This window comes from Astatotilapia calliptera, chromosome 20 (genome assembly GCF_964374335.1).
Source record: "Astatotilapia calliptera chromosome 20, fAstCal68.1, whole genome shotgun sequence".
Taxonomy (NCBI): domain Eukaryota; kingdom Metazoa; phylum Chordata; class Actinopteri; order Cichliformes; family Cichlidae; genus Astatotilapia; species Astatotilapia calliptera.
In genome coordinates this window covers 33,268,990-33,296,123 of record NC_137441.1, presented here as the reverse complement: position 1 = coordinate 33,296,123, position 27,134 = coordinate 33,268,990, and the positions used below count along the sequence as shown (strand labels likewise).

Below are 27,134 nucleotides of genomic sequence, written 5' to 3'. Positions count from 1 at the left end.
GCACAGATCCACTTGCCTAACCCCATGTCTGGATGCCGCACTCTGAAAACAGGCAGGGACCCAATTCATTCACAGCCCATCCAACAGCACATCGACTGTGTGCGAAATATGTTTCGGCAGCTTAACAGCAGCAGACTCATCAATTGATCCAAATTTTGCCGTCCATTGATCTTGGCACACGGTGGGTCGAGATAATTACAGTGCATGTATGATAATGATATCATTAGCGGCCCGTGGTCAGTCTATTAGGACAAGGGAAATGCGAGTAAAAACAACCCAAACCATGCATAGAAACATTTGCGCTGCCAAATGCTGGGGAGAATGGTCCAAATCTGCTTTGCAAATGCCTCCCTGTCACTCTCCCGACTGCACCACAGTAACAGTAGCGTGGTAAAGAGGCGGGCGAGCCTTCTGGTGCTGCTGACTGGCATTCTGTGTGTTGATGAATGTGGTGGCCTGACGGCTCAATGTGCTTACCTAATTGGAGCAGCTCTGCTGTCACACCGAGTTTCTCCATGTCTCTCTTTCTCTCAGTCTCTCTCGTGTAGTAAGAGCAGCGTTCTACTTGGTTACACACCTGTGTTACCCAAAGGTTAATAGAGCTATCTCCCAATACAAACCAATCACCAGGTAATCAGTTTCATGCGCCTCCATAGGTGGCTAAGGGCACGCATGATGACCAGAGCAGCCATTTTGAATGAGGTTGTCAGGTTGCTGCAGGTTGCCAAGCAAGAAAAATGTATTGTACATATATTGTAAATATAGGCTTTATCCATGTTTTGTGTAGCTGTAAAGGGGAAAGGAGTATAGTGTGTTTGCTTTGGAAGCCCCTTCATATCACAGCACAATTGATGCCCACCTCGTTGTGTGTGGAAATAGGGAAGTTGCAGCTCAGGCTATCTTTGGTTTCTTCATGTTGTATGTGCTGCGTATGTTTCTAAATAGTGTTTTTTTATTTTGTGTGTGTGACAAGCATGTGGCAGAGGGCCAGAGACGCTGACATACTGAGGGGTGGACTAAAGTCATGAAAGCAAAGCGCTTCTTTTTGATGTCATCCTGCTTCCGAAGGGCCATAGTGGTCAGAGGGGATTTGAGTTTCAGCACAGGATTTTGGGATTTTCGTGTCAAAAAGGTCGCGTCAGGGTTGAATGAATTCAAGTGTGTGTGTGTGTGTGTGTGTGTGTGTGTGTGTGTGTGTGTGTGTGTGTGTGTGTGTGTGTGTGTGTGTGTGTGTGAGAGAGAGAGAGAGAGAGCAACAGAGAAAGAGAGAGCATGCATATTTAGCTTTTAAGACTGAGAAGAGGCACCGAAAGAAGAGAAATCCTGGCGCTATGGCCGTCCACATCAACCCATGGTGCTCACAAATAATAACCCTCAACTCAAAGAGCATGGAAGCGATCTTGTTCTCACATGAGCACACATAACAATATATAGGATTGGACGTTTCTAGGCCTCTTGAGCTTGTTTAGTTCTCTCTGCTTTGTTGTGGCTACTCAGAGAGGCTGGATGAACGGGCAGTTTTTTAAAGGAATGATGTTGCATGCCTTGTGCTATTCGAATACATCCTGTAGGCGGAGACATGAGCAGATTAAAATGGGGATGGGTTAGTCACAGACTGATTTTAGAGGCTTTTAAAAACCAGGCAGATAGATGAGCCCATGTGTGTATGTGCGCGCACACGCTTGATGCCCACATTGTCTGCACCGTGAAAATCCCAGAGTTACTGAAGAGATTGCAAAATCAATATGGGCTATTCATACATGAATCTAATCCTCAGATTTACTGCCATTTAATCTGTGTATGGCAGGGCTCTGATGCTCTCTAATGCTGTCAAACAGATGCCCCTGCTCAGCCTTCCAGGTTAGGCTGCACCTGATGACACCATTGAGCCATGGAAGCAGGCACATTTCAGCTTTCCTCAGGTGGCAACTATTACATGAAGACTGGCATTGTAGCAGCATGTTACATAAAAGAAAATCATACCAAATGTTTAAAACAAACATGTTTGACCCCAAAATCTTCTTTGGCAAGTTTGATCTGGGAGCAAATATAAATATTACATGCTGGTCCGGGTGGTTATTGAGTGTGTTTTGCCTCCCCCTCCCCTCCAAATGTCAGACAACAGCATACCCAGCTTGCCGTTCGACAGTGCTTATACTGCCTTGAATAGAAATACTTTGTTTTTTGAATTTAAAAGAAATAACACCAGGTGTGCAGTGAATAATATCAAACAGACCATTTCATTTCATGCAAGCTGAATTTAGGAGGAGTATTACATCAGAGGCGAGGAAAGAAAGAGAACAAACAGAATAATTGTGCACGTGGGGTAAATATCTGGGGGTGTCGTCTTGTTTTGTTCTTAATTTGCCGTCGATACACGATTGGTTCGAAAACCCAGCCACTCCCTTCCAGTAAAGCACAGAAGACAATGAACATGTGAAACAGTTACTGTTGTCTCTTATTATTCTAAACAATATTGACAAGTGTTCCTAAATGATCCTGAGGAGATTTGCATGTGTTTTGTGCTGAAAAAAATAATATGAGGGAAGCTACTGAGTCATATCACGTAAACACACCGAACACAGTTTCTGTAACGCACAAAGAAATAATTGCTATCTTTTAATTAGTCAATTGTAAAAAAAAAAAAATTCATAAAATTAAGACGTGCACCTCAGCTAGTCAAATGAATTTTTTACCCCTCGTCTTGCAGGCACGTACGCGGGACGGACGTGCAGACGTGCATCTGCACACACGCAGCCGCCTTTGCGGCATTAAAAAGCATACGTTGGCACGAATTTGGCTTGCGTGCGTGTGTGTGTGTGTGTGTTTTGTGCTTCTACGTGTTAAAGAGAGTAAATGCAGGGAATCTCTCAGTGTGCGGATGCTGAATGTGAAATGTCAATGTTATTGAACAGGTGCTGCGAGGCAGAGCTGTGATGTTTTTATTTCCAAGCTCTTGTAGAGCGAGGCAGAGTAGAGAGGGCTCATGGGATAATGGGGGAGGTTCAGGGGTGGGGGAGTGTGTGTGTGTGTGTGTGTGTGTGTGTGTGTGTGTGTGTGTGTGTGTGTGTGTGTGTGTGTGTGTGTGTGTGTGTGTGTGTGTTGCAGGCATAAGTGCTTAGATCTGTGTGCATCCAGAGTGGTTTGTTGGGGAAGAGGGAAATGAATACTGGCTTAGAACAAATGCTTACAATCTCCACATAGAAAATGTGAATGGTACTGCAAAGCACTTTGTAAATGCTGGTTTTAAAATGTGCGGTACAAAATAATTAGTGTCATTATTACCATGTTGTACAGCTTCATGGCTTTCGCTGGCAACATTCGCCGCATGTTCAACATGACGGCAAAGATGGCAGCCATCTTCACCTACACATACACCTCTACTGTCAATCTGCTATCACCTCGTTTGTTCCATTTTCACCTCATTCATACTTTTCCCCTGTTCTCTCTGTGTGTGTGTGTCTATCCTCCCCCACCCCCTTCCAGTTTTTCTCTTGCAGACTGTCGTTGTGTCAATACTTGTTGAAAGGAAGTGTGGCAGTGAGCTAGGAGGTGAATGCAGTCAAGGTTAGTCAACAATGCTTTGTGACACTCTAGCGTTGGCGAGTGCAGTGTTTTTTGCTCTGCTCTAACCCCCCCCCCCCCCCCCCCCCAAAAAAAATGTTCTGTTCCTACCCCACCCACTGGACCTTGATCATGTTCTCTCCCTGGCCTTTGTGCTCTCAGCCTGATACCTCTCCATCATCATCTTCATGCACTGACCTCCTCCTCCTCCTCCCTGTTTGCAGCCATTTTGACTCTTGCGTTCAGTGCTCCCGGAGAGAACGGCTCAAGCCTGTCAGCGCTGATTCATCCCTCAGTTGCTAGCTCACGCCAATCAATTCTCGTGTTTGTGTTTTGATCCATTATTTGCTTTTTTTCCTCCCCTCTCCCTCTACCTGCTGTATAAGCAGGTCTCCTTTGTTTGCAGCTGCTTTTTTGCCAAACTTACACCTTCAAGCTGCCAGTCTGTCTGTCTTTCTTTTTTTAAAATTGCAGTTTCATCTGTGATTTCTTTCATTTGAATTCCAGAGAACGCATGTGAAAATGCAATTATTGTGTCAGTTTTTTGGATTCACTCTCGAGCTATTTAACAACCAAAAAAAAAGAAAGAAGAAGAAGAAGAGGTGCGAGATGTCCACAACAACGGTGGAGAATCCAGTCGTGATATGATGGAGGGAGCTGCAGTTCAAAGCCAGCTAGCAGGTTACTTAATGAGTTTGGTAATTGGCTTGCTGTGGCCTCCGCGCATCCCTGCCCTCCTGCTGCTGATGTGTGCAGGAACAGAGAGAGCTACAGCTTGCACTCCCTCGCTCAAGCCATCTATATTTCCCCTCCATCCACCGCTCTGGTACAAGCTGACTCGTTGAACTAAAGCTGCACAAGCCCACCACTGTTTATTCCTCGCCGTTTGTTCCCCACTATAAAGAAACTTACAATTTTAGGCTTCCAGTTTGCTCAACATTGAATATCAACTGTCTTTCCAACTGGGTTAGCATCTCATATCCCTGTCATGTATTCACAAATGATTTGCAACATGTTATCTTCTGATTTTAGCACAAAAAGGACACTTTTTGTTCCCATCTCATCACAATTGTACATCTCATTTAGCACTAGTCTGAAATCACAGGGATAATAGCTGGAAGAGGAAAATGCAGGATGACCTTCATGGTTGAGCAGTGATTGAGAGAGAGGTATAGGTTTTAGTCTTGGTTGCTTATTGCTTTGTTTGTACCGAAGATTTAATGCCTATAGGGGAACCGCATTAGTGAGGCTAAGCTAATATATATCCTTTCTAATGAGAAAGCTTCCCACCTTTCTAGCGATTCCCATTAATTTCCATTTTGTAGCTTTTAAAAAGAAATAAATAAATCCGCCGCACATTAGTAAATGTAGCCATCTCTTGTTGCAAGTCTGCTGCCAAGCGTTTTATCTACTCCCTCTGTGGAACAGTGGATTCTGAATGCTGTAGGGGTTGGAAGGCCAAAGCACAGCTAAGTGGCTCCTCTTGACCTCAGCACTGATCTCCAAACTGTCTGCTCTGACTGCACACAGACTGATTTTAACCGTTCGCTCCCACAAAAAACAGTCTAATCTCATAACACAGCCTCAACACCCTGACTGTGTGCTGTCTCTTTGAATAACACATCTTTTTCTCACCGCACCCAGTGCTGACATGCTGACCGTACATTTGCCTTTGAGATTACTTCTCTCTGCTATTATTCATGCCAAATGGAAAAAAGGAAAGCTGTGAAAAATTAACTTGAATGACTTTTAGATGCTTGTTACTCTGACTTATAATGGATGTGGTTATTCTAGTTACCGTTATGTATCCGTAAACTAGATGGCTGAATCATTAGCTTACACACTGAGAGAAGCCGAGTGTGACCAGAGGAGAATAATTGATTTCTGAATAAGCGTCGGCACTGGAGGGAAAAATACAGCATTAAAGGGCCATTGTGCCATATTGAGCATACACATGTCATGAATTAGCGTGTGGAGTAAATGTTTGGTTTTACTCATAATGAACGCTGGCTCACCTCCTCTCTCTCACACACTCACTCCAGGATCCTCCATAGAAGCAGCATGAAGCTGTACCTCTTGTCACTGTCCACAGGGTGGCAGTGTATGGAGGTGAGACTGCCATGTGCTCTGTGTGAAATGGAGCAGTCGCTGGCTACCTCAGACCACACAGTAATCACCCCCACCCCCCCATTTCTTGCTTTCACGACCACAGCGGACTTCATTTGCTCGTGCCGATCACGTTTAATCACAGTTCCACTCAGGAACAGGTTCTTCCGAGTCGAGCAGCAGACACATGTGCTGTTTGTTTATCTTGCCGTGTTTTTGTACACAAAAGGATTTGCCTGAAATGTAAACTTCCTCTTTTATGCACCACAGCCTTGCCTTGCCTTGCCTGCCTGCACCCTTGTCCCTCTGTGGCCCTCTTGGAAATATAGTCTCATTCCTCAGAGTCTGTTCTCAGTGCAGCCACGGCAGGCTGAACTGCTCTTTTATTCAGATGAATGAGGCCCTGTTTTGCCTGGAGAATCAGACACAGACAGTCCATGTGAGAGCTCGAAGAATGTCTGTGGAAAATCAGGGACTGTAGCATCTGAGGTATTACACACGTGCGTTTGTTTGCGACTGCGTTGAATCTGCTCTGTATTAGAATCAGATTTTACAGCCATGTAAAGACTTGAATGATCTGATTTTGTAATAGTTTCACACCCCGATTTACTCTTACCTTGGCCCTTTAAAAAAAATGTCTTCATTTCAGCAAGCTGTGATCTAATGGAAGCTGCGGAGCGCTCTTTGTGTGAATTCAGACAGGGCGCACTTCTATTAAAAGCTGTTTTTTTTTCTACTCACACATTTATCAAAGTCTGCAAATGAGCAATCAGTTAGTGCTGTATTTTTACAAAGAAAAATGCTGTGCTGTCTCCCACCACCATTTCATCAATTTATCTGCCAGGTGGCAGCTACCCCCATCTGGAGTAAGGTTTACTTACATTCATTTTTTAAATATGCAATACTTTAACCAAATGGCTGCTGCAAGCAAGTTTCACTCTCTTGAGTAGCTTGTGTAGCTTGGCAAAGAGATTAGACATATGTAGCCTACAAGTGTCTTGGTTTTCAGAGTGTTGCAAGGCTGCCAAATGTGACTGTGAATAGCTATGTAAACAAGATAGCTATGCAAGGCTAGACCTTGCTCTGATTGCCTAAAGTGAAATACCTTTCCTTGGCTTCTCTCACATTTTACAGCTGTGTTAATGACAGCAAATAAAGCCTACTAGGTAGCAGCTTAATTACTAGCTGCCTGTTTGGACTAAAACCAACAGACAACTTGATTTTTCAGTAAGTTGTGTCACCTTGATAAGGCAGTTTACTCAGAGCAATGCGTAACCTCCGTTTCCTTTGCAGTTTTTTTCCTCTAATGAAAACATCCTCTGTTGAGTGCTATTCTCCTCAGCTAAAGCAACAACCTCTAAAAATCTTGAGTCTTGCTATCCACAAGCGTATAGTTAACCATATTTAGTTGAGTAATTTCCTTGAGTTACTTTGTTGGGAGATTGAAAAGGATTGTTTTATTGCTTCCTCCCCTCTCTCAAACCGCTCCAGGCAAAGTCTGTGCTTTAATTAGTCGAGCAAGACCCTGTTTTCCCTTTGGATTCCCCCAACTTGTAAAGTGTTCTCTTCAGAATCTATGAAAGCTAAAAGGGGCAATGAATGATTTGAAGTCAGCCTTCTTTTGGGTTCGCCTGCCAGCTCAGAAAGGGGAGGGGCTTTCAGCACTCGCCTCAGTATGAGGAACAGTAACTTGAAGCAGCAGTCACACAGAGCCTTTGTTCTTTATGGATATAGTACGTGTGGTGGAGACAGTCACTGCTTTAAAGCCCCCATCTGGAAGAGCACTGTTCGAATATCTAATACAAGAATAAAGGCTCCTTTAGATAATACCTGCCTAAGAATGGTAAAATAGTTACAAAGATCAAGCTAGCACATCCACTTTGCCTCCTTTTATTATGTGCTGGGAGCGGGGGAAGTTAGCTTGTTACACAGTAGAGATTTAGTCATGTGTTAAAGTCGAGCCTCTGAAGCACACCCCCACCAGCACCAGCACCACCACAGCCTTACCCTCTTCCTGGTGTACAAGTATTGTTTTCTTCTCTAAATCCCTTTCCCCCCCCCCCCCCTCCTTCAACTCGTCTGCTCATCCCTGGTGAATGTATTAAATGAAGTTACTAGATATGAGTGCTTAAGAGGCCAAGGCCTCTGAGGCTTGCCAACTATCTCACAGGCTTGGCTCAGTCATCCATGTCACTTTTTTCTGTTGTTTCAGCTACTGGCTGACTTATTTGTGTTGCTGAGCACTTTCTCCCCCTCTTCTGTCTGTCTCTCTGTCTCCCCTGCTCTCCGTTTGCTGCCTGAGTGGCTTGTTTTTGTTTTGTTTTTTTCTTCTCCTCCAGCACAGAGAAATCAGGCTAAAGCAAACAGTTTGTGTCAGCCACAGCTTTTGTCAAGTATTCATTTTTAATGAGGGTAAGTGGCTACAGAGTCCTATAAACCATAAATGGAGTAGACAGACCGGGGAGGGGCATGTGGGTCTTTGATTCAGTGGCAGTCTTTTTGTTCAGTAACACTTGTACTAATTGTGTTTGATGTGGTTGAGGGAAAACGTATTTCAAAATGATAGCTTGTGTTTGGTTTAATGTGCTGTTTTGTGTGTGTGTGTGTGTGTGTGTGTGTGTGTGTGTGTGTGTGTGTGTGTGTGTGTGTGTGTGTGTGTGTGTGTGTGCGTGCGTGCGTGCGTGCGTGCGTGCGTGCGTGCGTGCGTGCGTGCGTCATCATCCACCTTTTCTGGTTTTCTTAACTTCTACTGAAATTCTTCTCCTCTGATATTCTTTATGAAGGGAGTGTTATAGGAAAGTGCCATTTTCCCCCCTTTTTAAAGCGGCTCTGTTAAATTTCATTGCCTCCAAATTCAAAAACAGAGACCAACCTGATTTTGCTCTGTCGGGATCGAAGGCGCTATAGCTGTAGAGAGGGGCGCTCGGGGAAAAGGTATTGTGATGGGCCGTTTGAATGCTGAACAGAATTGAATAGACACAGTCAGCTTCCCAGATACATGCTTAGGCCTGTAGAATGTGGAGTGCTTTGCTTGTAACTGCACCGGTTGTCTCCTTTCATTATCGGTTAATGGTGCCCAACTTGACAGAGCCATGTGATAAACAGAGGAGCTGTGAAATCCTGGAGGTGGAGTTCTCGTCCGCCTGATAATGGGATCTCATCTGCCGGGGAGGGGAGCCTGCCCGGGCCAGCCAATCCAGCTTTGCTTCGCACTGCCTTCAGAGTGGATTCGCTGCACTCGCCCTTCACTGCCGTCTTGGGCCCAACTTAAGCCTTGCGCTGTGCTGGGAATGGTGGCATTTTGAGTCACTAGACTGAAAAATCTTTTACGCTTTGATTTTGTGATAGAAACCGAGGGAGACGTGCGTTTCCATCTCCCCATCCATCCTTCTGGACCCTCTGAGTGTTTGTGCGTCTCGGGGAAAGGAGGGGAGACTGTGTGTAAATATCATAAACACTGATCCTGTGAAATGTATACATACTGTGATGAGGGAGGAGCTGTGGCTGCTCATGGTATTGGGTTTCTAAGTGGTGTGGGGGCGGGGGGTCAGGACAGTTGCCTCAGGAGCTGGAAAAGGTTTTTACCAGCACTCTGTTACACAGCAGAGCCCACCACCACACCGCTGCCATTGAAATGAAGACGACCAACGTGGTTTGTAGCACAATGAAGAGCCCCCTGCACACCACCCCTCAACTCAATTTCTATCAATCCTCACTGCCTGTCTCTCCTGCTGCCCATGTTTGTGCCAAAGAAACTAGCCCAATGCACTATTTGCTTTAGTTAATTGGATTTTTTTTTTTTTTACAGTGATCCAATATCATGTTTAAGACAATGAAAATGTGTCAAGCTACTCACTGGGTGAAATGAAAATTATCCTATTAATTTACAAGGTAACACAGTCCATCTTTGTGTCACTGCTCTTCCCAGGTGTGTTAGTGTGCCGTCAGGTTTTAATGGCAGCATTTAGATTTAAATAAAAAAAAAAAGGGGGGGGGGGACTAAATAGTGTTGTGCGTTTTTTTTGTTTTTTGTTTTTTTACCGTGAAATTCAACAAAATGAGCGCAGGGACCTTGGAAAAATGTACAGGTTTACCGTTAGAAAAATAAAAAATAAAAATAAAAAAGACCCCCCCCCCCTGCAAAAAAACGAACTATGGCTAATGGACTAGTCACATTATCATCCCTGCTTGTTTCTGCCTTTTTAACGGGTGGGGTGACTAATTAATTCATTATCCAAAAATGCAAATGAGCTCCTACAAACCCGAGCGGCATCCACTCACGTCTCTCTGGTGTATATTCTGGAGGGGTGGGGAGGGGGTGCACGTACTAATGTTTTCAGATAGAAATCAGCGACCTGCACCGTAAGGATGGCGTTACATGTAGTTATTTATATATTTGTGTCACCGTTTAGAAAAGGAACGTGTCAGTGCCGCGTGGCGCGGGAAATGTGGGCTATTAAGCAATTATTTACAAAGGCAGCGCTACTGCACGCTCTCATTGTGTCGCTTTAGTGTTTCAGTCACATTCCCCATAAGCGTTGTCATTGATCGCTTGGTGATGATGATGATGATGAAGGTCGTGTCGGGCTACTTTGGCCGCCTTGCACCTCGCTTCCTGATGCGCGCGCACGCACACGCATCGGTGTCCCCACGGCGCTGGCATCAATCAGCAGCCCCCAATGGCGTCCCCCAACCACCCACCAACCCACCCCATCTTTGTCCATGACGATTATTTGAATCCAGTCCATGTTTTTGTTTCGCTCGGATTTTTTTTTCCGCCTTTTTTTTGAGTGTGGTCGGCGTAATTCTCCTTCACTAGTGTCTGGATAAAGAAAGACTAGGTCAGCCATGTGGATGCGTCTGTTGAACAGCTGAAGAGGGGGAGGAGGAGGGGAGGAAGAGAAGAGGAGGAAGGGGGGAGGTTTACAGACTCGGAGGGAGCGTGGAGTGTGTGCATAGGAGGAGAGAGAGAGAGAAAGGGGGAGAGAGCGTGCGCGTGGTGTGTGTGTGTGTGCGAAACGGAGAGAGAGAGAGAGAGCAAGATCGTGGTGTGTGTGCGTGTGTGTGTGTGTGGAAAAAGGAAGCGGAGCCTGTTAACGGCGAACTCGCTGGTTTCCTACCCCTCGAAACAAGCGCTATGTTACTTTGCTTGTGGACACTGTCATCGACAGCAACAACAACACGGCCAAAGGGAATAGGAGCAGTTTCGAGGGGGGACTCGCTAGCGCTGTAGTGCCTTTGATCGGGCTCATTCCGGACGTGAGCAGCCTATCAGTAAAGTGAAACCGTCTTTTGTTGAAGCAAGTGCTCGCCTGAGTCCCTCCGTGCGGGTGGCGTTTTCTTCTTTCAGTGGGGGGATACAAAAAAAGAAGAAGAAAAAGTGTCCGTGTTCGCCTCGTTTTTGTCCCGGGTCTTGGATTAAGTCCAGCTGGCTTGCCTTTTTAAGTTCGGTGGGTCATCCTGGGCAAGGATCGCGTTTTGAACTTGTTTGCAGCAGTCTGTGGGACTCCCAAAGAATCAGCAGACTGGCGGGTGAGTAGTTGAATACAAAAAAAAAAAAAAGATTGTAGGAGAGTTGTGGTTGGAGGGGGGGGGGCAGACTGGGAGCTGTGTGTGTGTATCTGTGTGATAAAGACACTGGATTTGGGCACTAGCAAGGCGAAAAGCCGGGTGGCACACGCACAGTTTGAGTCTGAAATGCCCTTATTTTTGTTTATACCCAGAGGAGGAAGTGTGACCCCCACTCAACTGTTTTTGAGCTGCAAAGTTGTATCTCCTGTGGACTGTAGCAGACCCCCACAACACAACCTCCGTGACCCTGCGGGCACTCTAACAGTAGTTTCAGCAGCTAATGGGTTTTTTTTTAAGTGTGAAAAATGAAGTAAACAGAAACTGGGCTTGCAATGCAGTTTTTGCTGCCAGGGAAGGAAACATCAGACATGTGGAAGTTCCTCGTGCTCAAGCATTTTAGCAATCAATTAACTTTGAGGAACAACTAAAAAAAAAAAGAAAGACCAAAAACAAAAGTTGCATTTTTACAGGAGAAATGTCAAAATGAGTCTCAGTGAGTTGGTCGTACATACATTCTGACTAGTGGGATTTCCCCTAGTGTACATTATAGGCTCGACTGTTGGATTTTCACTCTTTGTCATGTCATAAATTGGTAATCCAGCTGTAATAATGGAGGCTAAGTGGAGCGTTTTGTTTTTTTTAAAAGATGGGGGAGTTTACTGTCTGTGAGAACGGCCTTGCCAGTTGCAAACTATGGAAGGACCCACCAAATTAACTTGATTCCCCCCCCCCCCCCCCCTTCAGCACCCCAGAGGCTGTGAACTCTGGCTGGAGCACATGCAGCTCTCACTGTGGGGGTGGAGGTGGGGGAGGCTCTGGGGTTGAAAAGAGCAAGGGGGGGGTGGCTGGTGGGATGTGTGTGTGTGTGTTTGTGTGTATGTTCAGGAGGTGGCAGCTTAGGATTTTAAAGCAGACTACAGTTATTTGTCTGAAAGGCAGCTTATCCACTGTTTTCGAGTTATGGCAGAGGGAGGGGGGGGGGGGGTGGTTACTTAAACCGCTGTAAATTGGTCGTAGTAAGTCTGGGTGTCAGAGGCTGAATCCACTGGGTACTTGGGCACATAAGCACAAACACAGATTCAAATCAAGGAGGGGTGGGGGGGAGTGAAGCGGTGATTGCCTTCATTCTGCGCTGTGTAAAAACAGTCCCTTCCTGGAATCCTTCTGCTGGATTTTTGCGCTGAACTACCACATAAACTCAGAGTTGCATTGCTAATTGCGAGGAGTTAATCTCTACCACACCAAGCTTCCTGTGCCTGTTTTTTCTTTTTGGTCACCTTGGTAGCTAGGAAGTGACCTCTACCTTAATGATTCAGATGCGATTAATTTGCTTGAGTGGGACGACAGCGTATTTGTGATTAATGTATGGCACAACTGCTTTAAAAAATCATGTGAGTGAGAATATGGGGCACTGAATCAGGCACAAGGTGCAGGTGTGGTTAAAAATTTAACAGCGTGTCTTGTTCCTAGTGTTCCTTTAACTTGTAAATCTCAGCTTGCCAGTCTGTTAGTTTCCCGTGTTTGACTCGATTTGTGATTTTGATCATTTGATTTTGTTTATGACCGGTCCTACTGCCACTCTGTTGATGATTTTGAGTTGATTTCACTACTTTTAAGCTTAACTGCACCACTAAAACAGGCCAGAAATATTATCCTGAGCTTTTTTAAAAACGTAAACCAATGCCATTCATTAAGATGGCCCACCATATGTATTATTTTATTATTTCAGCAGGGTTGGGTTTAGTCCTTTATGCCACTAATGGGCCCATTTCTAACTTATATACGTCTGCGTACCATGCAATCACAGTCTCAGCCTGCACTCTCATGTGGGAAAACTTGCATAGTTGGCCTTTGTGAACACATTTTAAAGCGGCGTCCTCTTCACTTCCCCAGAGGTTAGGATATCCATTTAGTTTCACTACTTGTGGACGGAGCGAAAGAGGAAGTGGTCAGACCTCTTAATGGAGTTGTACACAGGAGCCTGAGTTGTTCTGCAGTGTGGGATTTGTATGGAAAGAGAGCGCCGAGCATTTCACAGCACTCAGGCTGTTATCAGATGAGAGTATAGCAACCTAAATCTTAATTATGTACACACCGCCTTACTGCTGTCGGTATCATTTCAATCTTGTCTATTTGCAGTGCTTTATACTAGTGTTTGTGGGAAATGAAATCTGATGTGGAATTTGATCCGAGTCCGCAGACTGTGTTGTTTGATTCATGTAAACCAGGGGAAGCAGGTAGCGGCGTGAGTCACCGCCGCCGCCACCCCCACTACCCCACCGCACTTTACAAACACAAGTCCTCACTGCTGACAAGGTACAGAGAGCTAGTAAACATTCAGCTCACATACGGGCGCGTGTATGAGTGTCACCTCTGAGGAATCTGAGGAGCGATATCCAGATCAAAGAGGCTGTTTCTGACCATGCAGAGAGAGAGATGCTTCATAGAGTGAGGCTGTAACGGCTGTCTGGTTGCTCAGAGGCGGCTGAATGTTTGACAGGGCATTGGAAAAATGTTATTTAATCTGCTCGCATGATGGCCCTCAGTGGGATTGCACCACGCTGTGTCCCTGCCCCCTTTTTTTTTCTCCCTCTTCGGTGTCAGGATGATGGCAGTTGCTGGCTGCTAGAATTTAAAAAAAGAAAGGGAAAAAAAAACCACACACTTTTGAGGTTGCTGTATGTTGTTTTTTAGCATTATGATGTAACGCATGAAGAATTAGAGAAAGGCGAGTTGTAATTGATGCAGTGTTGGCGGGCCTATCATTTTCTCTCTAATGAGAAAGTCTGCTGGGGTCTTGATATGTTTTCCATTCGGGTAATAGCCTGAATGACTCAACTGTATTCCTTTGTAATTACAAAGAAAACGATTCAGTTGTTATTATAATAGGTTGCATGAATGAAAACACATGTGGCCTTTGACTCCCTGAAAAACAAACTGTTGTGAGATGCTTATCGCTTAAACATAGGTAAATTACATCTCCGTTTTTTTCTGAATGTGGGCTCAACTGTGTATATCTTAGGCCACATTAAAGGCATTTCTTGCAGTTACTCTCCCACTTTTGACCTCGACAATACAGAACAGCAAGCACAGGCTTGTTAAAGAAAAGCCAGGTGGAAAATCAATGAAAGTCCTAGCTTTTCCTACCATTTCCACCACCCCCACTGCACAGAAGCAGACTGGAGGTTTTGAGGAGCGATGATAAATCTCTCCAGGACTTGTGGAGTTTTTTAGACAGGTTTCATTTCTAAATGGATCGAGCTTGCTTCACCACTTCGCAACCTATTGTCCTTGCAGATAGCGGTGTACTGGTGACTCATTAGAATACATTAGCCGCGGATTGACACAGTGCACATGAAACAGTGGTACTGGAACTGCTAAGGAGGCAGTACCCTCTGGTGGGTGACTACTGAAATGGAGAGCAAATAAGGACTGGAGAGGTGCTTTGATTGTTCATAGAAAATTCCTTTTAATTTGTTGTGTGCACAGAGGAAAAGCCGATATCTTTAATTAACAAAAACCTCAGGAGCCAGCGATGAGTGAGAAATTGGGATAATTGAAAATAGGCCCTATCTCCTTTCCTTCCACCCTCCCTCCTCCAGCTCTATGTCTGTACATCCTTAAAGCAGCTGAGCCCATCAGAGGGCACTTTTCGCACATGTTAAGTGGGGGGACATCTGGCCTTGTTAATTCAGTGCATGGCCATAAAGTGGAATGGCGGTCCCCACAGGGCTGCCTGCTCTGAACACAGTCAGATGGAGCCTGTGCGTCCTCTCTATTTCCCTCGTCCTCCCTGTTGACTGTCCCTTTGACACCAGCTCGGACACTACCACAAGAACATCTCCGCAATCTTGATATGAGCTTTAATCACCGCTGATGTCTGAAGGAGATAAAGCGACAGCCGCACAAATCTTTGCATGACAGAATACTAAATTACAGCACGCCTGGGCTTTATTGACCAATCCCTGTTCTTATTTACTTCAGAACGTAATACCGTGTAACATTGTTTTAGGCACCTACCCCCAGATAGCTACTCTATATTTATTTTTTAGATGAGATGTTTTGCATTAGTAGCATGTATTCATAAAATCCATGTGCTATTGCCACCTGATGTCCCCGCATCCTCTGGATTAGTAGCAGCTAATCAAATGACACCAGTGGGGATGCGTTAATGCTGTGCATTCATATCCTATTTTAGTGAGTAAACATTAAATGTGTTTAAATGTATCACGGCTTTATTTATGCATAAATCTGGTATTAAGTCTGAATTATACATTAGCCAATGAATAATGCATCAGTGCCATTCCTTAATGATTACTTGCCAGGCAGCGAATGGTAATATTTGCTGATAAATTTGCCCATTGATCTTGCTCGTGTTTAACCAAGCTTGTAGAGATGATGTTTACTCCATTTTATGTTGAGGATGCAATCAAAAGGAGGCTAATTTATGTGTGTGTGTTGCTGTCTTTTTCTAAGGAGATGTCTTTTAAAAATGACAAGAGAGCCCTAAGAAGTTTACGTAAAATGTACACAGTCTTAATTCTCTGAGCACTAAATGTTCGTTTATTCTTGTTTCCTCTCACATCTGAGTACGGTGTGTTTGCATACTGTTCAGGGTTACTCTGAGGATGTCTTGTTTATTCTTAAACCTCCACAGATCAATGTCCAATTCCGTCTTTTGTCTTTGTTGGCTTGTAGCCATTACATGATGCTCCGTTCTTGTTTTAAGTACGAGTCTAGACTATGTTTGTTGCACTGGTAATTCAGTCCGTACTTGGTAGTGGTTCTCTATTGATACCGTGTCTTTTTATTGGCGCTGGTCTTAACAGCCGCACCGAGCCAGATTATTGGCACATTATCCTCATAATGCTCCGAGTCTAGCATTGCCTAAGCCTTCAAGCCTTGCAGCACAGGCTGTTACTGTGCAGATATATTGCTTGTCCACACAATGAGAAAATATTGACTTGTTGTCACTCACTCATTTGATTAGTTGTGTGGGTGATTCTGCTTTTCATTTGTCACCGTGGCAACGTAAATGGGGGGGGGGCGCACAGCAACAGACTCTTTTCTTTTTTCCTGTCCTGTAAATGAAGCACTGGAGCATTGCAGACTATCACATCTGGAAAAACTCTGAGCAGGAATGAATGTCTTTATCACTCACAGTGTATCATTGGCACTTGTCAGCTCAGCTAATATCCACAAAAAGCCCAACATTTGACAGCTTTTCTCAGAGCCGAGTGTGCAGCTGTGTGGGAGTGATGTACTCCAGAAATCTCACTTTGATTTTGCAGCTCAGCCGAAGGAGAATTATCTGTATATTCGCGGCGTTGGCGAGTAACTTAATTTTCTTTTGTCTGTAAAAGGAGCCAGCTTTATGCAGGCGGCTGTTGTGTGCGTGTGTATAAGCCAGGTCATAACAGGAACACCTTACATTTAATCCAACAGGATTCATCAGTGGCCTTGTTCTTACAAAAATAATGAGCTAGACAGTGAGGGCTGCCCCAGGCTGCGTGTAAGGAGATGATCTCCCTGAACCAGCAAATCATTCTCTCTTTTTTTAAAAGACAGGCTAATGACTATTCTTGATGTCTGTCAGTGATTTAAGTTAACTAGCGTTAATTCACAGAAAGATCTAAAGGGCACGATTGTCGGGCTGAGTCGAGGCAGCCAGTGAGAGGCTTTTGCTTGGGCGGGGGTAGTGTAATTGTTTTTGCTGGCCACGATTCTCTCTGGAAGGGATGACTGCACAACTCAGATATGTAAACAAGAAGAAACTGAAAGGCAATATGCTGATACCTTGTCTGTTTTCTCTTGATCAACCTAGCTTTTGAAATGAAATTTCTAAGCTCTACCCAAACGCTCATAGGATTCCGCTTGGCAGTAATGGTTGTTTCACAAACCTGCATCTGCTCAACTGAGCATTTCAAACATGTAAATCGCATGTGGAAAATGGAGATCTGGAGGAAATCATTAACTGTGACAGTGCACAATAAAACAAAGAGAGGCCGAGTTAAAGACAGCAGATGCTCAAAGGGTTTGATTCTGCTTATTGGAGCATGACACTTTTAGTGCGGCAGAGAATCTCATTGCGTTTGTCAGAGACAATGATACTTGTCTTGCCAGTGCCCTGCCAGTCATCTGTTCTCCAGAGGCTTTCACTGTATTCATTAAATGCTTATGCTTTTATCCAAACTCGCATTTCTTCGTATGCTCACACCTGCTGTCATTTTTGCTCACAAAATCAGGCTGCTTGTTTTCCAGCAGAAGACAGCTTGTAATGTTTATCAGACTGTAGATGCGTAGACTTCGACTAAATCTGTCCTGAACATCCATGTTTTTAGGCTTCCAAACTTTGTTAGGGAAGGGGGAGTGGGGATTGGGCGTTAAGTGTTGCTCTGCCTGATATTGTAATCACAGCCAAATTATGCACAGTAAGAATAATGACTGTGCTGTGATTTTTAATATATGTGTAAAGTGATCACATAAAGAAAAGTCTCAGCTTGTATACTCAAGCTTTTATACATGTCTGCATCTTAAAAACAAAAGCAGAGAATATCCAAATCCAAAAATTGGAAACAATGCAAGCCCAATAAATACATTGTTGAATACACCGCTACAGCCATAACATTTTGAAAAGGCAAACTGAGCATTTTTTGAGCATGTGGGATTTTAATTGTTCTACTTTATTTTTAAAATTTCTATGTAAAGCTACTTGAATTCTTTCCCCTATAAATATGACTTTTGCCAACATCCCCTGTACTCTTAATAAGGCTGATTTTTACATTTCAGTATATGTCAGTAAAGACATGGTTTGATCATTGTTAGACTAGTTTCCGGGTTTTTCCAAGTGTACCTGCATAGGCAGAGACCACGCTCACCAGCTTTTAATGCACACCCAGTCATTTGTTCTGTAAGCAAACCAGAAATCGACAGAAACCAGAAAAGACAGAAACTGCTTCAAGCGCTTCGAGGGTTACTGTTAGCTGACTTTTAAGCGTAAAGCCAACTAACAGTAACCCTAAAGAGTTAAATGGCATCTATTGTTTGAAGTAATGCGACAGTGCAGTCAGTTACATTTTAAAATGAAAATTTCTGACATTTAAATGGGAACTAATTTTCAGTCTTCAGTCTAGTCTTAAATGAAAATTACCCAGCAGCCCACTGCACTCGTGGTGTCACAGCTTCACGATCTAGTATAAAGAGGGAATAGACAAACAACTCATTATAACAGAGCATGTATACCGCTTTAGCTAACGTCATTAAGGACTTCTTCTTGAAACAAGGAATTCACGCAACACAGCCACTGGGATGGTGCAGTATTATTGGGAAACTACAGGCTACTGCAGACTAACAGGTTTTATGTATTTATCCAGGTGATTTAAGTGGGTATGTGCTTATTGTGGTTGCTGTTAAAAGTTAACACCCAAGGGTCATCCCACTTTGCAGTTACTTGAAAATAAAGTAAATTTAACAAGCTCATCGGTTTTTGTATGTGGGTGTACTGGAGATGATTAGCTACCTATATCTTATAAAGGGGGAAAAAATAGATTCATGTAATAACACAAACCAGATTTTTTTCATTGTTAATATCACTGATTTGGCTCTCCTACGTTTATCTCTTGAGTGCATGTTTTATAAATAGCAAAGCAGTGGAATGCTGCCTTGATAAAGTCTGATAAAGTTGAACTTAAGACCCATCAGGAAACAGTCCAGTTTGCAAACACACAGCTTTTTGGGGTTAGTGTTTGTGTCAGCACAGGGGCAAGACTGGACATCTGTCTCCCAGTGATCTATAACGCCCACAATCCCTCCCACAGACTGTCGGCTTTGGCACTCGGGCCCTACACCGGTTGCTGTAGTATGCCCAGCCACCCACAACAGTGGCTGATCTCGCAAGTATAACAAACAGCAGGCTAACAAAGAGGATAGAAAGCAATAGGACACACAGCAACAGAAGACCTTAAGAGCCCCATGCCATCATAACTCCACTTCAAAATGGAGGCCTTTGTTCTGAGATTGTTAGAGAGGACATCATAGCAAGGTAGCAGCACATCTTTTCATCCTCAAACACACACTCACTCCCACTCACTCACAGCCTGCTGTCGGTGAAGGAGATCCTCTTCCTGATAGGGCTTCAGAGAAAGGTATTCCTCTGGGACTGTTGTTGAAGGATTTCTACAATTCTGCCGTGCACTGATTAAAGGAACACTTGTAGATAATCCTTTTAAAAATAGGTCTTTGTTGTGGCAGTGGAGGAGTGAGTGAGAGTGCGAGGGGCAGAAAAAAAGGCCTAGATTTGGATTTTTAAATGGTTATATCACCTTGGTATCTGCCACTCTGCTAAGATAAATATTTAATGACAGGGTGGCTGAAATAGAGCTGTTACAGACTGCTGGTGAGAAATTGAGCTTCTATTTAGAGCCCATACTGTTCCATAAAGTCATGCCATTGGTAGACAGCCCAAGGTTATTAGTGTGGTATGAGAGTAGTGTGTGTTTGTGGTGCGCCTGTGGGCTGATGAAGAGTTCTCACTCTTTTCTTGCTGCAGTGATATGAAGGAGAGAAATGCACTCGGTCTGCTATTGAACATTCACTCATGAATCCTTGATGGATTACATGTGTGTGTGCACGTGTGTGAGAAACGTCATTGTTGTGGCAGCAGCGCAACAGGAACGCTGTCCAGGTGCACCACACTTGAACTACTTCCAAAACAGAAACAGCTGCATGTTTTGCCCTTTACTGCCTCAGATTTGCTCTGTTTCATTTCACATGATCTCTGCCCTGTGGGTTCTTGTTCGATGTCATTCACGTCATGCAAAATTGATTGCAAAGGTTTGCATCGGTGCCGAATGCAATGAAGTTATTGCAGTGTAAAGACAGATTTCCCAGCATCGATTCTCCTGACTTTACACTTTAAATCTCTTGTGAAAAAGAACCTTTCAATTGACATCAGTCTTGGCTTTAGAGGTTTGGCCAGGATTATGAAGTGAAGCCTCTATTAGGACTTGAATGTTACTGCACAGCTCATTTAAACACTGATCTACGCTCTGCTTGATTCATCCTGTTTACTCATTACGTGATAGCTGTGGTGAAAGCAATTACTTTGAGCTTTCAAGTACCTTGCTTTTGGTCACACTGCGGCTCTTATTCATTTCACTGGCGTTCCCAAGGCCCCGAGGCTTCCAATCAGCCCAGTGAGTGGCGTGCACTAACATCTTGCCTCTCTACGTAGGAAATAGGTGGGTAAACACAGCAGAGTCCTTGAAGCACTTCCCATTGCTGCTATTGGATTACCAGCTGCCTTTCCGGGCCTCATATGCACAGATGAGCGCCAAGATCAATGGAGCTCTTAGTGCGGCGCTAATTCGATCAGGACTGGCTTTGCCACTGCTGATCAGAGATTTTTTTTTAACTTAAAACAAAAACGTAATCAAGTCGAGCCCATGTCCGATAGCCCCATATTTTCAGCTCCTCCAACTCCCGTAGACATCAATCAGGAGGCGTTTCATATTCATTATTGAATTGTTGGGTTGGCTTGCTGAGAGAGAGGTGTAGAGATGGAAGCAGTGAACTGCTGTGTAAAGCGATCCGGCCGGTTTTCGCTGAGTGTAGCAGGAATACTGCCTTTTCTCCAACAGAGCAACTGGGATCATAAATAAGCTAAGAGCATGTTTTTAGAGGGATGAGGCATCTCCCGCGTTGACAGTGAGCAGAGAGAAAGGGTTGAAGGGCATATTGACCCTCTTGTTGTGGAAAGCAAAAAGCAGACTCTTACTTGCCTCCCCTCCCTCCTCCCCACCCTGTTCCCCATTAATTATTGTTTGATGCTAACAAAGGAGGGAGGGGGGCACGTTATGAAACATAATTATTCATTGCAGCATTTCCCCTCGACGAGCCTTATTCCCCCCTCCCCTCGTGCTCAGTGAAGAAGCTGCCAGGGCTGTCAATTGAGTACAGCAGGCAAAGATGTCCCCTCAGCCTTTTAAGGAGGGGACAGCAGGGAGCAGGGTGAAGGACGCTATTTGCCCCAGTGATATATGAGGAGAGACAGCAATATATGTAAGGAGCTGCTGAAAGAAAGATAGAAGGTCAAGGCACATTACACTCCAACCATTAAACTGGCTGAGCACATAGTCTGACCCGAACTGCAAATACAGTTGCTCGGGAGCAGCAGCAGCAATTTTTTGTTTATATATCTACGTGGTGCGTGTCAATGGCCTACACATTTCAGATTGACACGTGTGTATACACACAGATGAATGCAGCACTGTAGTGAAAATGCTCTCAGTGGCTTTTTATAAGCTCGCAGATGCAGTGGGAAGCTATTTTAACAAGCGTGTAGCTGCACAAACCTGCCCTCCCTAGATTTTCACCAAAGCGACGGCAATGGCAGACGTGTTTAAGACCGTTTTCCTATGCATGAACAGAGCATATGCTGTATTTAAACAGAATGCAAGCATGGGATTAGGTAACAATTGTGTCTCATAGCACTGGGGTAATTTAGTGCAGTGCACATTATTATTTCTTCCCCTGGTATTATTTTATTGAATATTAAGAAGGCAAGCTGTTCTTAAATTTTATGCTCTTGGCACAGGCAGGTAGTGTTTTTAATGTCATCAATGGCCCGGCGACAAGAGGAGAAGTCTGCAAGGCTGCCATGGTCAAAGCCTAACATTAACATTCCTGGAATATTTGAGGATTATTCGCATCAACTCACACACACACAGCCAGCTCTGTTCACCTTTGGTTTAGAGGAAAGAAAGGGGAAAAAAATAGCGGGACCATAGCCTGCCTGAGATTTCTGGTGTTGGCTGGTATTTTTAATGCGTCATCGTTGTTGCACTGTGGAGGATGCCATGCGTAATCCAATGTATTGCAATTGTTATGTATTGGGATGTGGGGCTGAAAAATATTCAGCTTGTGTTGGCTGGAGGCATAGCACACTATCAGTTGGGGATCAAGTCTTCATTTCACACATGAACAGGCAGAGTTAATCTCTGGATCACTACTGTACACCGACTAATGCCTAGCTTCTATTCTTAAATTTTCCCAGAGGCCCATTGTTCCAGGCCCCTGCTGTTAATAATCTTGGAAAATAGTTGCCTTCTGTAGCTGATGCCTTAATTTAGGGGAAGACCTGAGCATTTGCTTGTGTTCCAAGTAGTAAACCATGCAGGTCTGACTCCTCCATGCTCTTTAAAATTAATTGTGTGTATTTGTAGGCTACCTGTGTGTGGCAGGGTGCACTAAAATGCCACTACTGCAAGAGGCCCAGTCGCAGCCACTGCATGTTTTATGAGCTGTCCTCAGAGGATATGAGAGCTCTGAGCTCAGATCCTACTTGTTCCAGCACTGTTTTCATCACTCCTAGCCACTTCCCCCCCCCTCCCCCCCACTCATGCCTTTTTTTTCTCCTTTTTTTTTGGATGAGGGAGACTCATCCAAAAGAAGGCAATGTTAACAACACTGCCCCATCTGTGGGTTTAGTTTAAAAAAAGTGTGGTTAGCTCTGTGGAGGCTTCACAGATTCATCATTCATATTATTCTCATGCACAGTACAGAGGGTGCTTTCCCCTCCGCCTAAGATCACTGGCTTGCATGACTGAGATGGTGGATGACAAGGTTGAATGCCACACTGAATATTGTACCCCCCGTCGACTGCTTTCTAAATCTTTTTCTTAAACAAACACATTTCTAACCTAGGAAGCCTTCCTGACGGTGCGTATTTGCGGCGCTTATACGTCAACTGGCTGCATGAGTTATGGCTTTGGCTCCGAGGAAGCTCAAATTAGCATGTAGGATGCAAACAAAAGCGAGTTCTATTTTTAAAGAGATGAATGCTGCGTTTTATTTGGTTTGTAATGGCAATCAGTCAAGTGTTGGTGTTGCGGCAGCAGTTGGTGGTTGGAGGAGAGGTGTTTGCATATAAAATAATAGCCCTGCCTAATTAGAGGTAATACCATCCTGTGGTATCTCGAGGTGGAGGTGTTTTTTTTGGCTCCGATCATTATAAGACACTGAAAGGAAGGATTGTCCTCCACTACCCCACCCCCCATCCTCAGCCATCTGCTCCAGGATGGAGCAGTTTGCCACCACACAGCTAAATAATTTAGGCGGAAAAATGGTTTTGTGTACTGACCTAATGGCTTTGTTTTGGGGAGCTATTCTTTAAGACATCCTTCAGTGCCCCCCCTTTGGCCTGTGCTGTCAGTTTGAAACCTCAGAGCTGTCTTATCTGTCACTCTTATCTATTTATGTTAGTTTTTCCTCAGTGTTGGCACGTCACTCTGTGTGGCATAATGATTAGAGTAGCTGGAGGATGTAGGGCAGCCGTATGAATACATTTCCTCCCCTCTCACGCTCATTTAGACTACCAGTTGGAGTTGAACTGATGGATAGGATCGTTAAGCTGATGGGCAGATTTCGGGAGGAAGAGTGGGGATATTTGATTCCTGAATATCAGAGGAAGTGCTACATGATTGAGTGCACAAATATTAAAATTTTGAGAGTCCTTTCAGCAGTTCACAGAATCTCTGTTTATTTATTTATTTCGTTTTTTGCTTTCCCAGTAATTCTTTTTACTGTATACATCTGTTTGATAAACTCATGTAACTCATTTTCCCCTCTGCTAGAGCTCTGTTCTGTTTTACAGAGATACATGTTTGAAGAAACACACATTTTCCACTACAAACATTCTGAAATGTGTCCCTAGTGTGTATTTATACCTTGCTGACCCCATCTTTACCTTTGGGCATAATTTCTATTAGGGCACCCCCCCCCCCCAAATTTGTGGGTCCTTCACCTGAGGTAAGAGGCAGTAGAAATGTTTTTGAATGTGGCATTTTTATTCACAGTAAGAAAGCTGCTCGCACGACAGTAGAGAAACTCAATTAGGAGCCACGTTCACCCGAGTGCTTTCTGCTGCCACATACCTCACATTCCCCTCCTCGTGTTATCACTGACACATTGGGAGAGTCTTTTACAGTCCCGCTCACGATTACATTTCTCAAGAGCGCTTCATTTAAAAGAAATTGGAAGGGTTACACCGGACAACCTTGGCATTTCCCTCAGGAGCCGTGTCAGAGCATGATGCTTCATGAAGCAGTCAGCTCCAGCCAGACAAACGTGTCTGACTGAGAGGTACTATGTCTTCAAGTAGCCGGTATAAGGCTGCAAAATGAAGCCCCCGCTCACAGACCCTGCAGATAATGGACATCTCGGATTGTGGAGCGGCCCCCTCTGAGCTATTTGGAGCCCTCACGGAGAGCTCACAAACAGGGACTAGAGGGGGATTTAGCCTTCTTTTAGAGATGGAGTAGAGGCTTAGACCCTGTGGAGCACACAGTACGATTCTTATGTCTGTGGTTGAAAGTGCCTTTGAGTTGTTGGACAGAAAATGTACTTTATTGGTATTTTGCCTTTGAAAGCTATTGTTAGCCCAGAGAGATCTTGAAAATTGTCTTGTTTAATCTTTTTAGGCATTCCGAGTTTATTGAACACATCGTCATTGTGCATGAGAATCATTTCTTGTGCAGCAGTGCTTTGCTTCTCAAGAGTGTCTCCAGGCAGGTTTTAAATGTTGATGTTGGAAAGCCCCAAGCTGTCTATCTCTCTCTGTTTTATTTTTTTAGCATGGCTTTTACCTACTAAACTAACCCCGGATGCCGTCTAAAAATAGAGGCTTTGTGAGCGCAGCTTTAGCGGGGGGGGGGGGGGGGGGGAGGAAAAAAAGATGTGGTTACTCATCAGTGAATTGAAAAACAAGTAGAGCAGACAAGTGTCTTTGCCCTGCCAATGTGAACTAAAACAGAGAGGGCCTCAGAGAATACAGCAAGCCATGATTGCACCAGGTAAGACAAAGCAGGCAGGGTGCAGAGTCCACAGTGAATCCCTTATGAAGCGGCCTGCCCCTCGCCTCCAGCTGAGCCTTTCATTGTGTGATGTTGTTTCTAGGGGGGCTTGGATGGCAGTTTAGATTAGATCGCACTCAGTAATGGATTGGAGCTGATGAAAACCTGCTGCAGCCCAACATCGCCATGGCTAGGATCCCTGCACTATTCAGGATCTGGCTGCTTTATTTGGATCAATTTGAGTTACCCTCATTGTTAATAACCCTGTGTATATTCATGCTAACATTGTTCTCCTCTAATCTGTATTCATGCGAGTATTTCATTCAATCCCTTCGCAAAGCCGGCCCTTAATCCTTGCCAATCACATTTTGCTACTTCATAATTCTCCAATTGAATATGCCATGAATGACTTTTCAGTCCCTCTCCCAAAACTGACTCTATTACTATGTTGGTATTATTGTTCATAGATTCTTTTTCTCTCTCCGTTTTTTACATTTAAATGTAGAAATTCATGTTTTCTCCATTTACTTTATATGGAAGACAATCAATTACTTAAATTTAGTAGGATTTAAAAAAAAGAAATCCTACAGCTGTATATGCCGTATAGGAGCTCAAGAAGAACATGCTAATTTACTTGTTTTGTTGGGGGTTTTTTTCCCTTTAAACAGGTTCTGATTAAAACTACAGTGATGAGCATGGATTTGGGTAATGTGGGTTTGTTGGGAATGAATAAAACATGGCTTTTTAACAAAAAAAAAAAGGCTGTTCAAGGAGACCAAGAACTGGGGGGGAAAGCTATGTTTAGTAACAGAAACCTGCTGTGTGGCCATTGTGGGGATGATGTGTTAATCGAGCCACAAACTGTGTGGTTTTTCAGGCCAGAGGTCTCATTTAAACAGGCACGGAAAAGAGTAATGTATTTGAGCGGGGCGCCTCTGGCTCCTAGCCCTTGACTCCATTGCAGTAATGTAAATGGTGGATTAGGTGCCGTTAGCTGGGACCCCCCACCCGCCCCTCCCAAACCCTACCACTGCCCCCCCTCCTTCTCTTTTCCATTAAGACAGCTGGTATCTTTCAAAGGGTCCTGGCCCAGTGATTGATGTGTAATAGCTCCAAACCTCACCTGCCCCCTCACAGCCTTATTCATCGGCCAGGCAGTCAGCACTGCTTTCTGCTAAGCAGTCTGTTTCTCTGCTAGCGGGTGTAGAGCCAGCTCGCTCCTCACTTTCTCATTCTTTTCCCTCTCAGCCATCAATACATTATGACTTCTCATTGTCACAGCATTACTGCTTTAAGCTGACTAACTGCTTTTTACTCACTCAATTTACTCAACTTCAATTATCTGCATCAAACTAAGCAATCGGTGAGCTACAAAATGACCAGAGAGAATTGAATATCGTTAGCTTCATAGAATAAGTGCCTAAGTCATTGGACTAAGTCAATGACTTAGGCACTTATGCTATGAAGCTAACGATATGTTGTTAATCGGTGCGTTTCAACACATTTAAACATGTCATAGTGAGTCTGTGTGAAGACAAAAGTACACATGTGCACACACACAGACACACACACACATATATATACACATATATATATATATGTGTGTGTGTATATGGGAGTTTTTTTCCCCTTTAAGAGTTAATTAGTATAATTATGTTAACATAAGCAAGGTAATTGGAGATAAAGAATTTGAGGCAGTTCTGTGGAGTGTATCCAGATGTAAACTAATAGCACCTAGATGTTAAAGGTACTAACTAGGCTTAGAACTGCCTCCGACTTCAAAGGAGAACGGGTCAGTCCTCCATTTGCAACAGTTTAGTCTCCTTGCTGGTTTCAGTGGAAGAGGCTTATGTTACTGATTAGAGGAGAGACGAGGTTCTTAGCTCATACGCCAATTCTGGCAGCCCTCAGGATTAGAGCTGTGCTATCAAATACTACCTTCATTAATGTTTTCGTGTACCTCACACCTCCAAAACACGCTGCCGGATATAGACACAGGAGAAAAGGTGTGTGTGTGTGTGTGATCTGTATTTTGACACACCA

General features: G+C 44.1%; 1 protein-coding gene across 4 annotated transcripts in view; it reads left to right on the top strand.

Moving 5' to 3' along the window:
- The window catches only part of rerea (arginine-glutamic acid dipeptide (RE) repeats a), a 130,529-nt gene that overhangs the window by 30,439 nt on the left and 72,956 nt on the right, over nucleotides 1-27,134 (top strand). For 2 of the 4 annotated variants that reach the window (XM_026153750.2, XM_080295448.1), the window contains one exon: nucleotides 3,487-3,567. The gene's annotated coding sequence lies outside the window, so the exon portion shown is untranslated. Of the gene's footprint in view, nucleotides 1-3,486; nucleotides 3,568-10,634; nucleotides 11,203-27,134 lie in introns of those variants that run through there. The other 2 variants (XM_026153755.2, XM_026153749.2) reach the window with 1 other exon arrangement.